Source organism: Callospermophilus lateralis (assembly GCF_048772815.1).
Source record: "Callospermophilus lateralis isolate mCalLat2 chromosome 11 unlocalized genomic scaffold, mCalLat2.hap1 SUPER_11_unloc_3, whole genome shotgun sequence".
Lineage (NCBI taxonomy): Eukaryota > Metazoa > Chordata > Mammalia > Rodentia > Sciuridae > Callospermophilus > Callospermophilus lateralis.
In genome coordinates, this window is record NW_027510155.1 from 6213882 (window position 1) to 6224780 (window position 10899).

At 37.0% G+C, this 10899-nt stretch overlaps 1 pseudogene; it reads left to right on the forward strand.

Annotated features, from left to right (window-relative positions):
- Nucleotides 1-8527: 8527 nt before the first annotated feature.
- LOC143385981 (microphthalmia-associated transcription factor pseudogene) lies at nucleotides 8528-10697 on the forward strand (annotated as a pseudogene).
- Nucleotides 10698-10899: the final 202 nt, after the last annotated feature.

Below are 10899 nucleotides of genomic sequence, written 5' to 3' on the forward strand. Positions count from 1 at the left end.
AGAGATCCAGTAGTACCCAGTGTGACTCTAAAGTTTTGTCTTAAACCCATAAGGAAATAGTGATGACATTACTAGTAGTGATAATATTATAATTATTACTAGCGTCACAGAAGTGTTAAACTGATTTTTGCATAATAGCTTGATTAATCTTCACAAAAAATGCTATGTTAGGCACAATTATTTTGCCATTTCGCAAATAAAGAAATGGCAAAATAATTGTAAAATAAGTGTAAGAAATAAGTGTACTGTCTATTTTCCCAAGTCTTCAAAATGGCATATAAATTTTAACCACATAATCTGGATTTAAAATCTCTGATTATAACTATACAGTGCCTCTGATTCAGGAAGAATAAACTTGGCAGGTTTACTTCAGGGCTCAAAATAAAAATTTTGGAGAATTCAAATTAGACATGGTGAATAAAGCAAGAAACTTGGTGTGACACAAGGAATGAAGCCAAGCTTCAAATGTTCTCAACCCTTGAATTTTCTCTTTTTATTTTTTATACTGCTAGGAATTGAACTCAGGGCCTCACACATGCTAGTCAAACTCTGTACCACTAAGCTGTTCCCATTGCTTGAAACTGATTTAAAGGTGATTAAGACTTTGTTTCTACCCACCTACTACATGTTGCAAATATAAGTTGTTTATAAATGAATAAAATATTGTCTTAGAACCCCAATTATTTTTTAAATTTTATATGCAATGATGATTCAGAAAATTTTGAAAAAATTACAGTTTGTGACTAAAATAGCCACAGAGATTCCAGGTAATAAAGTAAATAAATTCAGACATTAAAATAAATATGTTAGTGTATCTAAGGAAGTCAATGAAACACAGAAAATTATGTTAAGTACAGTGGAAACTATTAAAAAATAATATCCAGAACGAAAAAAATTAAGCAAAATTCAGGAATCAATTAATGAATTTAAAAGCAAATTAGACAGAGTCAACAAGTGAGTTTGTAAAATGGAAAGTCATTTGGAAGAAAATGAACAGAATAAAATGCAGAGAGACAAAAAGATGAGTGATGAAGTAGAATTGTAAGAAAAAACAAAACAGTGAGACACCACAACCTATTACTTGGAATGGAAGAAAACAGAAAGATTAGAAAAACAAAAATGTCGAAACAATCAATGAGAATTTTCTCTGATGAAAAATTTAATGTTCATTTTCTGGAAACTCCATAACATCTAAACTGAATTATAGGAAAACCTCCCATTATAGATAAAGTCCCATTTTAGGAAACTGCGAATAGTAACAGCAATGAGAAAATCTTAACACACAAAAGCAAGGGAGAGCAGGGAGAGAAAAAGGTGAAGGGAGAGATATTATAAAAAGAATATTGTTTTAAAAGTAGTAAAACATATTAACTTTTTGGATTGCCAATAGTGAAGTGGCAGACAGAAGTTAGTGGAATATTTTCAAAGACCTGAAAGAAAATCATATGCAACAACTAATCTAGTATAGTTTTAGTTCAAAAGTGGAAGAAAGACAATTTTATGACAAATGAAAACTGGGCAAAGGTGTTACTGGCAGACTCAACCTAAAGAAAATGCTAAAAAGTATTTTTTTCCAGTTAAAAGGTAAATTACTAAATAACAACATTATCTTTAAAAGATTTGGGGATGTATGAAGTTACAAAAAATAAAGAAAAATGGAAATTTATTTGGTAAATCTGAATTTCAATGTTATAAATACTAACATAAATATGTAGACTTGAAACACAAACATTTAAACATAAAAGTAAGAAACAAAGCAATTGGGAACAAAGAAATTGTTTGAAAGTTCTTGTATTACTAGAAAGGGAAAAATAAAACCACTAATTTATATTTAAACACTACTAACCATGGATGCATTTTGCATCTCTGAACTAATTTAAATGAGTATAAAAAGATATTTTAGTGAGCTGGTCAATTGAGGGAAAATAAAATCATTATCAGAGATCAATCTAAAAGAAGCTAATAAAAATAATTAAATAGGACAAATAAATAGAATAAGAGGCTTCCACTCTGTGATGTCAAAATTTGCATTAAGTATGTAGAGTCTGGGATTATGGAATGGTAATAAGCTCTTAACAGTTTAATAATAACACATAAAATGACTTTAGGTTCTGTATAAAATAAAAAAAACAAAACAGTACCAGAGAGTTTTAAAAGGGGAGTGACTTTTGAAGGGAAATAACATTTTGCAAGTACGAACCAGTAGGTGGTGGGCTCTGCATTTGGGGGTTATGACCTGAGAATGGGTTTTAGTTCCTGTACAGTGTGGGGGAGCTAATGTTCCAATAGACAGTTCTCTTTGGGGGCTAGGAGAGTAAAGAACAGATCCTAGGGTGACCATAGCCACCAAGTAGGAACAAATCCCCTGGGAGCATTAACTGAAGGAGTGACTGTGTTCGCTGTTCACACTTTCCCCAAGTATGTGGTTGACCATACAGTATAGGATAATCACCCCTCCCACTCCCTGCACAAAGAAATCACAACTACACCTTAAGGAACTGAGGCAAGAGTCAAACTGCATCTATCAAAGGCAGCTCAGAGTTTGCAGTTTGAGTCTAAGTAAGGCAAATGGTGAAACAGGCATATCATCACTCATCGAAGAATATGACAATATCCAGAACATAAAACTCACAATGTTCATGATATTATATAAAATTACTTGACATAAGAAAAATTAGCAAAATTCTTTCTCATTCTCAAGGGAAAATTCAGCAGATGACAACTCTGAGGTGCACTAAATGTTGCAATTATCAGTCAAGACTTGAAACTGTTCCTATGCAAATGTAAAGGACATTTTGCTTGCAATGAGTGAAAAACCAGGTTTACATTAAAAAAATATCTAAAATATTTTTAAAGGACAAATGTATATATTGAAACTAAAGAATTACAAAATCTGAAAAATTCACTGGAAAAGCTTAATAGAGAAAAGAAATGATGTAAAGAAAAAATGTCAACAGCCTGAAGAGAGATCAGGATCATCAAACTTTTCTAAAAGGGGTCATAAAGTGAATATTTGAGGCATTATAGACTGTAAGTTTCTGTAGTTAAGACAACTGAACTCTGCTTTTGAAGGGAGAAAGCAGTCATAGAAATATGTAAATAAGTCTGTGGATAAGCTCTAATTAAACATTACCTATGTAAACAAATGTAGGCTGAAATTTCTCCATGGGGATGGATTGATAATCATTATCCAATGACAAAATGACAGACTGAAAACATTTTGAGAAAATAAACTGATATTCATAGACTTGTCAGACAGGATCAAAAGGTCTGGCATGTGGGTAAATGCAGTCTCCAAAGGAATGGAAGAGGAAAATTGACAGCAAAAAGTTTCCAAAAGTAATGGGCAAAAACATCCTTACTTACATTAGAGGTAAAAAATCTACATATTTATAATTCTGAGTGAACCACTATGAGTAAAACACCACACACACACACACACACACACACACACACACACACACACAGAGACACACACACACACACAGACACAAAGTGGAGAGGGGGGGAGGGGGGAGGGGAAGAGAGAGAAAGATGGACAGATACAGGCACACAAGCTAGGCACAACACTCTGAAAATGCTGAAAATCATAGAGGGGAAAAAACCTTGAAAATAGCCAAAAAATTTTTTAAAAATTACACATTGTATGCAGGAGACAAACCACTTCAAGAAAATACTGGCACAGGGCTGAGATTGTGGCTCAGCAGTAGAGCACTAGCCTAGCACAGGCAGGACCTGGGTTTGATTGTCGGCACCACATAAAAATAAAGGCATTGTGTTGTGCCCATCTACACCTAAAAAATAAATATTAAAGAAAAGAAATAAAATACTGGCACATTGTCTTTAAAGTGAAAAATTAAAAAAACTCTAACAACCCAGTGAAAGATTTCTTCTTAGAATTAGAAGGAAAAAGAAAAATATTGAATATAAAGTAAAACAAGACAGTTCCTTCTAGAGAATTATACTAAAGGAAATGTAGAAGAAAGTTCATTATGCCAAAGGGAAAAAATGCCAAAGGAAAACTCAGAACTTGGAGAATGAACTAATAGCTTTGAAAAGTCAATGTACAAAACCTGCTAGTTGAAGTTCTGTATCTCTTTTTCCAGGGAGGAAGGAAATATTAGGGAACACAATTTTTGTTATAATTTTTGAGATGAAAATATTTTTCTCTTTTTGTATTTTTTCTTCACTAACTGCTAATTATAACTTTGCTACTAAGTTTTTAATGTAGATAATATTTATAATCTTTTTTATAACTACAATTATATCATTTTTGTCTGAATCTGTTCATAAACATAGACACATTTAAATTATTATGATTTACAAAAATTGAACAATTTAAATAACTCCTCTGAAAAGTTACATTTTATTGGAAAAATATCCAACCTTATGTAATACAATAAAGATACATTTACTATAACAAAATGAAAGATAATTTAGACCTAATAATATCAGATACTTTGTAATGTTTCAGCAAAAATTGCTATAAAAAAATAGATTACTATTTCATAATGACTAAGGTTCTAATTCCTACCCTATCCCCTATCTCTCTGTTTCCTGACTGCCAACAGGGTGTAGAAGTAAGATGTAATAACTCCTAGTTTTATTTATACTGACAGCACACATAGTTTCAAATTATCTAAAACAAAAATTGACAAATGCAAAAATAAATGGTCACTGATTATTGGTGATTTTTATAAATTTCTCACAGTAACTGATGAAACAAGCAGATATAATCCACATTTGTGCAGGAGATTATGTATGTTGGTCAAGTTCACATACAGACTGAACTACGTATGGACTTCAGAATACATCAACTATACATGAACTTCAGAATGCATATTTGTAATAGTTCTTGAGAGGAATGGAACCAACAGAATATACATAATATAACAGGTGATTTATTAGATTGCTTTACATAAACAAAGGCAGATACGTCCATGTATGGCCATCTTCAGGCCTGGAGAGCCAGGAAAATCAGAGCTGCTTAGTCCAAGAAGCTGGAAGCCTCAGAATGAAAAAGAAGCCAATGATGTAACCCCAGTCCAGCCTCCTGGATTGCCACCGCCATAAGTCTGCTCAAAGGCTGAAGAACCTGGAGTCTGATATTCATGGCTGATAACAGTTGAAAAAAAGGGTCTGGTGTGAAAGAGAGCTAGCATCCTCCTTTTCTGCATTTTCTTTTTTTTCATTCCATCAGGATCCCAAGCCTATCAGACAATGACACCCACATTTAAGATAGAACTTGCCCACTCAGAAACACTTTTACAGATATACCCCAAAGTATTCTTTATCTTCTCTCTAAATGTTCCTTAATCTGGTCAAGTTGACAACCAAAATTAATTATCAGAATGCATATTCAAATATGTATTGAAATATTTTTTAATATATGTAAACACAATTTACCAATATAAAGCATATTTCCATAGAAGATACACTATACTGTCATAATATCAAGGTATCACACTATGAAGAATGATACTTCTGATGCTATGAGAAATAAATAAAAAACACAACTTATGAATGTTGATGAATAAGAAATAGAAAATAAGAATAGTTTTTAATGTCCTATAGAAATAGTCTTCATAATAAGAACTATCCTGGCAAAGAACAATCTAGTTGACATTTAAAAATATTTGAAGAAGAAATATTTTCAATCCTACTCAAATTTTCCTAGAGAATAAACAAGAAATAACCTTCTGCCCTTTTCTAAACTTTTAGGAATTTTACCTTTGATAAAATGCAAGGGTGACTAAGACCAAAAAAAAAGAAGGATAATTGTAATCAATATTACTTTGATGCACAAGTTACAAACAAAACCTTAGCAAATCAAATCTTGCAATATGTGAAAAAGGAATAACAACCATATCTCAGCTAATTTTACCCTAATAGTTTGATTTTGTTTTAATATTTGGAAATCAAACAATAAAATTCACACTGTTTACAAAATAAAGAATAAAAATTGTATGATAACATGAAAGGTATCAAACAAAGAATATTTTGAAATTCAATTTTCTTTAAAGACAAAACCTCTCAAAAACTGGGAGCAGAAGTAAATGCTATTAGGGGGTATACTATTAAGCTAGTAGAGAGTTTCCAAAACAAAGAAATAAAATCTACAGCAAACTTCACATTTAAAATGGTAAACTATTTAGAATTTTATTTCAGCAATAAAGGAATGCTTGCTCCTACCACTTACATTCAACAGCACACTAGGAGTTTTAGCTAGGACAATACAGAAAGAAAATGAAAGAAAGGATAAATAAGCCAGAAAGGAGGAGTGAAGTCTATCATTATAGCCTACATGATGGAGAAAATGGATGTGGAAACAAAGAAGTAGCATAATTACTTTATTAAAGTCATATATTTGTGGAATTTTAATTAAAACCTAGGATTTGAATTCTGTCTAGTGTGCTTTCAGCCTTGTCATATATTCTTTTCATAATAGAGGAAAATGTATTCCCAAATGGTCTTTTTTTTTTAATCCTCAAACAACTTCTGAGTGCACCCATATACACTTAATAAATGAGAATATTCACATGGACACATGAAATTTATAAAGAATGTACAGATTAGAAAGCCTACTGTTAATATATCTATTTATTTTGTTTCTGCTTGCCAAGTATCACTCAGTCTTCAAGCAGCAAAGACTACAATTCTAGGCTATAAACCAATTTCCCTTTTCCTCCCAAATAATGCTCACTTGTACCAAACAGAAACATAGTCCCTGCAAATTTCTTTTGTGACACTCCATGAATTCCTTTAATCCATTTGGATTACTTGTGTCACAAGTGATAATGCCCACAGACAATAGGAAAGATGGCTTAAGGGCATCTCAGGAATTTTCCAGACCATGCCCACTGCAAGCACCAGTGTGTAGAAGTATCAAATCCTACACAGGGATGTATAGAAAGTTGTTTTCCAGGATATGTTTCACCATGCTCAGCCACCCAGGTACTCAGAAGCTGCTGTAGCCTAGGTCCCAGAAGACCCCGCTAGGTTTTGAGCTGGTAGCAAAGTTTGGTGTCATCCACATGGTGGTGCTGGTACTGCAGGAAGGCATGATGTTGGAGTTAGAGGCCCCATGGAATCTTCCACTAAGATTTCAGAGAAAGGCCAGCAAGGTCAGGCAAAGGGCACCAGGGACAGAATCCCTACAATTCTTGGTAGGGCAATGCGCAAAGCTGTGAAGGTTAATTCAAAGTTAAAATGGAGATCCTGGGAATTAAGAGATGCCAAAAATGTCTGAAGAAGAAAGACTTTTGGCTGTAGAGAAAACCAGGCCAAGAGACAGGCCATGAGCATGGCAAATGGCCAGGCCCTTCTGAGAGAACATCTCACCAATGAGCCCTAGTTGCCAGAGATGGAGCTAGGGGGAAAAAACAAATAAACAAACAAAAAAACAGAAAACAAAAAAACATTTCCCAACTGGATTTAGGTCTTGTTTTGATCCTATTTCTTCTTTCTATTTTCCTGTTCTTTCTTATTGGAAAGGGAGTGTTTACCCTGTGCCACTATATAATAGATGTTTGTAGCTTGCTTTTGATCATTACAGGAGTTCAAGTCTGTTTCTGAGTCTCAGATGACATAATGGAATTAAAATTTTGGGTAATTCTAGAGCTGTTAAGATTATAGGTATTCTTGTAAATGGACTAAATGCATGTTTTTCTTGTGAAATGGACAGGAGCTTCTGGGAAACTGGGTAGAACTCAGTTGTTGGGATATGAGGTGCATCCCCTAAACTCCTAGGTTGATGCAGGGATATTGAGGTGGAATGATTAGATCATGAGAGCTGCCACTAAATCACTTCATCCTATTTTGAATCAACAACTGAGTGGTAACTGTAGGTAGGTGGGAATTTGCTCCAGGAGATGGTTCATTGGAAGTGTGCCCTGGAAGGGTGCAACTTCTCTGAAGCTTTTTACCCTGTCCCCTCTCTGTTTCCTGGCTGCCATGAGGAGAGCAGTTTTCCTCTGCCTTACTCTTTTGCCATGATGCTAGGCCTCACCTCAGGCCCAGAGCAATGTAGTTGACCAACTGTGAACAGAACCTCTAAATCATGAACCTAAAGTAAACTATTCTTCTTTTAAGTTGTTCTCATTAGTCAAATATATATATATATATATATATATATATATATATATATATATATATATATATATATATATAGAGAGAGAGAGAGAGAGAGAGAGAGAGAGAGAGAGAGAATGGTTAAATACAGTTTAGTCAGTTTAGTTAGCCTGGGTATATAAAGTTTCAATATATGAAAAATAATATGATCTATCTACTAAAAATCTGAAGAAGAAAAGCTACCTGGCCACATCAATTGATTCATGAATTATTTGACAAAATTCAACATCCATTCATAATAAAAAACTCATAGGGGCGGACTCCACCATGCAGGCTGTGCAGAGCTGCGCAGGGTGCAGCGGGACCAGCCACCACCTCCCTGGGAGCCCTATTCTGCCCTGGCTTGGAGCAGCGAGGGGCCTCAAAGCTGGAGACAAGCTGGAGCCAAGCTGGAGCCATGCAGTGGAAATTAGGGATCCTGATGGATTTCAAAGACAGGGAGGAGTTCCATGAAGAGCCCAAAATCTACTAATAACTCAAAAGTCAGTCCCTGAAGAGCAGCAGTTCTGCGGAGCATCCTGGGACCTCCAAGCCTTGCATAAGCTCGTCCAGTATGACATCATGCATCTTGCTACACCATCAGCATTTGTGTGAACAGATGCAGGAGCAGGAGCACAGATAGCAGCAGCAAAAGCTGCAGATGCCCCAGTTCCTGCAGCAGAGAGTGCCCATGAGCCAGACACCAGCCATCAATATCAATGCACCCACAACCCTTCCCTCTGCTACCCAGGTACCCATGGAAGTCCTTAAGGCACAGACCCACCTTGAAAACCCCTCCAAGTACCACATACAGCAAGCGGAGTGGTAGCAGGTAAAACAGTACATTTCTACCACTTTAGCAAACAAACATGCTAACCAAATCCTGAGCTTGCCATGTCCAAACCAGCCAGGTGACCGTGTTATGCCACCGGTGCTGGGGAGCAGCGAGCCCAACAGCCCCATGGCCCTGCTCACGCTTAACTCTAAGTGTGATAAAGAGGGGTTATATAAGTTTGAAGAGCAAAACTGGTGGAGAGCGAGTGCCCCAGCATGAATGCACACCCACAGGCTTCATGCTGCAAATGTATGATGTCATCGAAGACATCATTAGCCTGGAATCAAGTTATAATGAGGAAATCCTGGGATTGATGGACCCCACCTTGCAGGTGGCAAACACGTTACCTGTCTCTGGAAACTTGATCGACCTTTATGGCAGCCAAGGCCTGCCACCACAACCCTCCACCAGCCCTCATCCCCAGCCTCAGGATCAGCAACTCCTGTCCTGCAAATCTCCCCAACATCAAGTGGGAGCTCACAGACTGAAGCAAGAGCCCTGGCCAAAGAGAGGCAGAAGAAAGACAATCACAACCTGATTGAATGAAGAAAATTTAACATAAACGACCGCATGAAAGAACTAGGTACTTTGAACCAACTCAGGGGCCCCCAGACCACATTCTCTGACTCCTTTGCCCACTGAAGAGCTGGAGGGCTGGGAAAGGAACTGGTCTTCTTCCTGCTTCTGGTGAGGTGGCACCTCTGCCAGTGGCCGTGTAACTCCGTCAGCTCTGGATCATCCTGGCATCCCTATGAGTTCCAGCGCCAACCTGACCTGATGCTTGCCTATGAGCAGGTGGTCTCTGATGCTGACCAGGTGACCCCTTCAGTAATTCCAGTGTCTGCCAGGCCTAAGCCATGCAACCCCCAGTGGGGAGCCCACTCCTGGTTCCCTGTCCCCAAACCAGCCCCAGATGTTCTTTCTGCCTTTGCCCTTGTCTTAGTCCGTGATTCTGAATCCCCTCTATTTAAATGCATTTTTAGGTTGCTCCTTTTCTGTCTGAGCCCCAATGCATAAAGATAGTCTTTAAGTAGAGAAAAGATTGATTATAGTGCAAATAGAATTGGGACAACTGGCTAATCTTTAGGATAAAGTTTATTTATTCAGTTTATACACATGTTTTCCATGTGGATCAAAATTTTGAATGCAAATGTACTTAGATGAGGAAAATAATTAACCTTTTAAACATGATACTCTTTTAAATCATGCCTTCAAAAAATAAAATAAAAAATAAAAAACTAGGTACTTTGATTCCCAAGTCAAATGATCCAGACATGCACTGGAACAAGGAGACCATCTTGAAGGTATCCATGGACTACCTCCAGAAGGTTCAGTGAGAGCGGCATGATAAGGAGATGGAGATCTGGCAGAAGAAGCTGGAGCATGCCAACTGGCACTTACAACTCAGAATCCAGGAACTCCAGACGCAGGCCCAGGCTCACAGACTCTCCCTCATGTCATCCACAGGTCTCTGCTCCCCAGATCTGGTGAACTGTATCATCAAGCAAGAGCTGGTACTGAAGACTGCAGCCAGGACCTTCTGCAGCACCAGGCAGACCTGGCATGTACCAGCCTGGACCTCACGGACAGCACCTTGGCCTTCAGCAGCAGCCTGGGGCCAGCAGCTGAGGGTTCCCAGGTCTACAGCATCCCGGCGTCCAAGCTGGAAGACATCCTGAAGGATGATACACTCTCTCCTGCCTGGGTGACTGACCCACTCCTGTCCTCCATGTCCCCGGAGGCTTATATGTAGAATCTATAAAGAATTCTCAAATTTATCACTGAAAGAATTTATACACCAAATTCAACATTAAAATAAAAAAAAAAAACCTATTAAATATTACCAAAAAAACAGAAGAGACATTTCATGGAAGAGGATTTATAGATGACAGACAAACACAAGGGAAAGATATTCACCTTGATGAGTCAGGAGGGCAACATAAACAAAGACCATG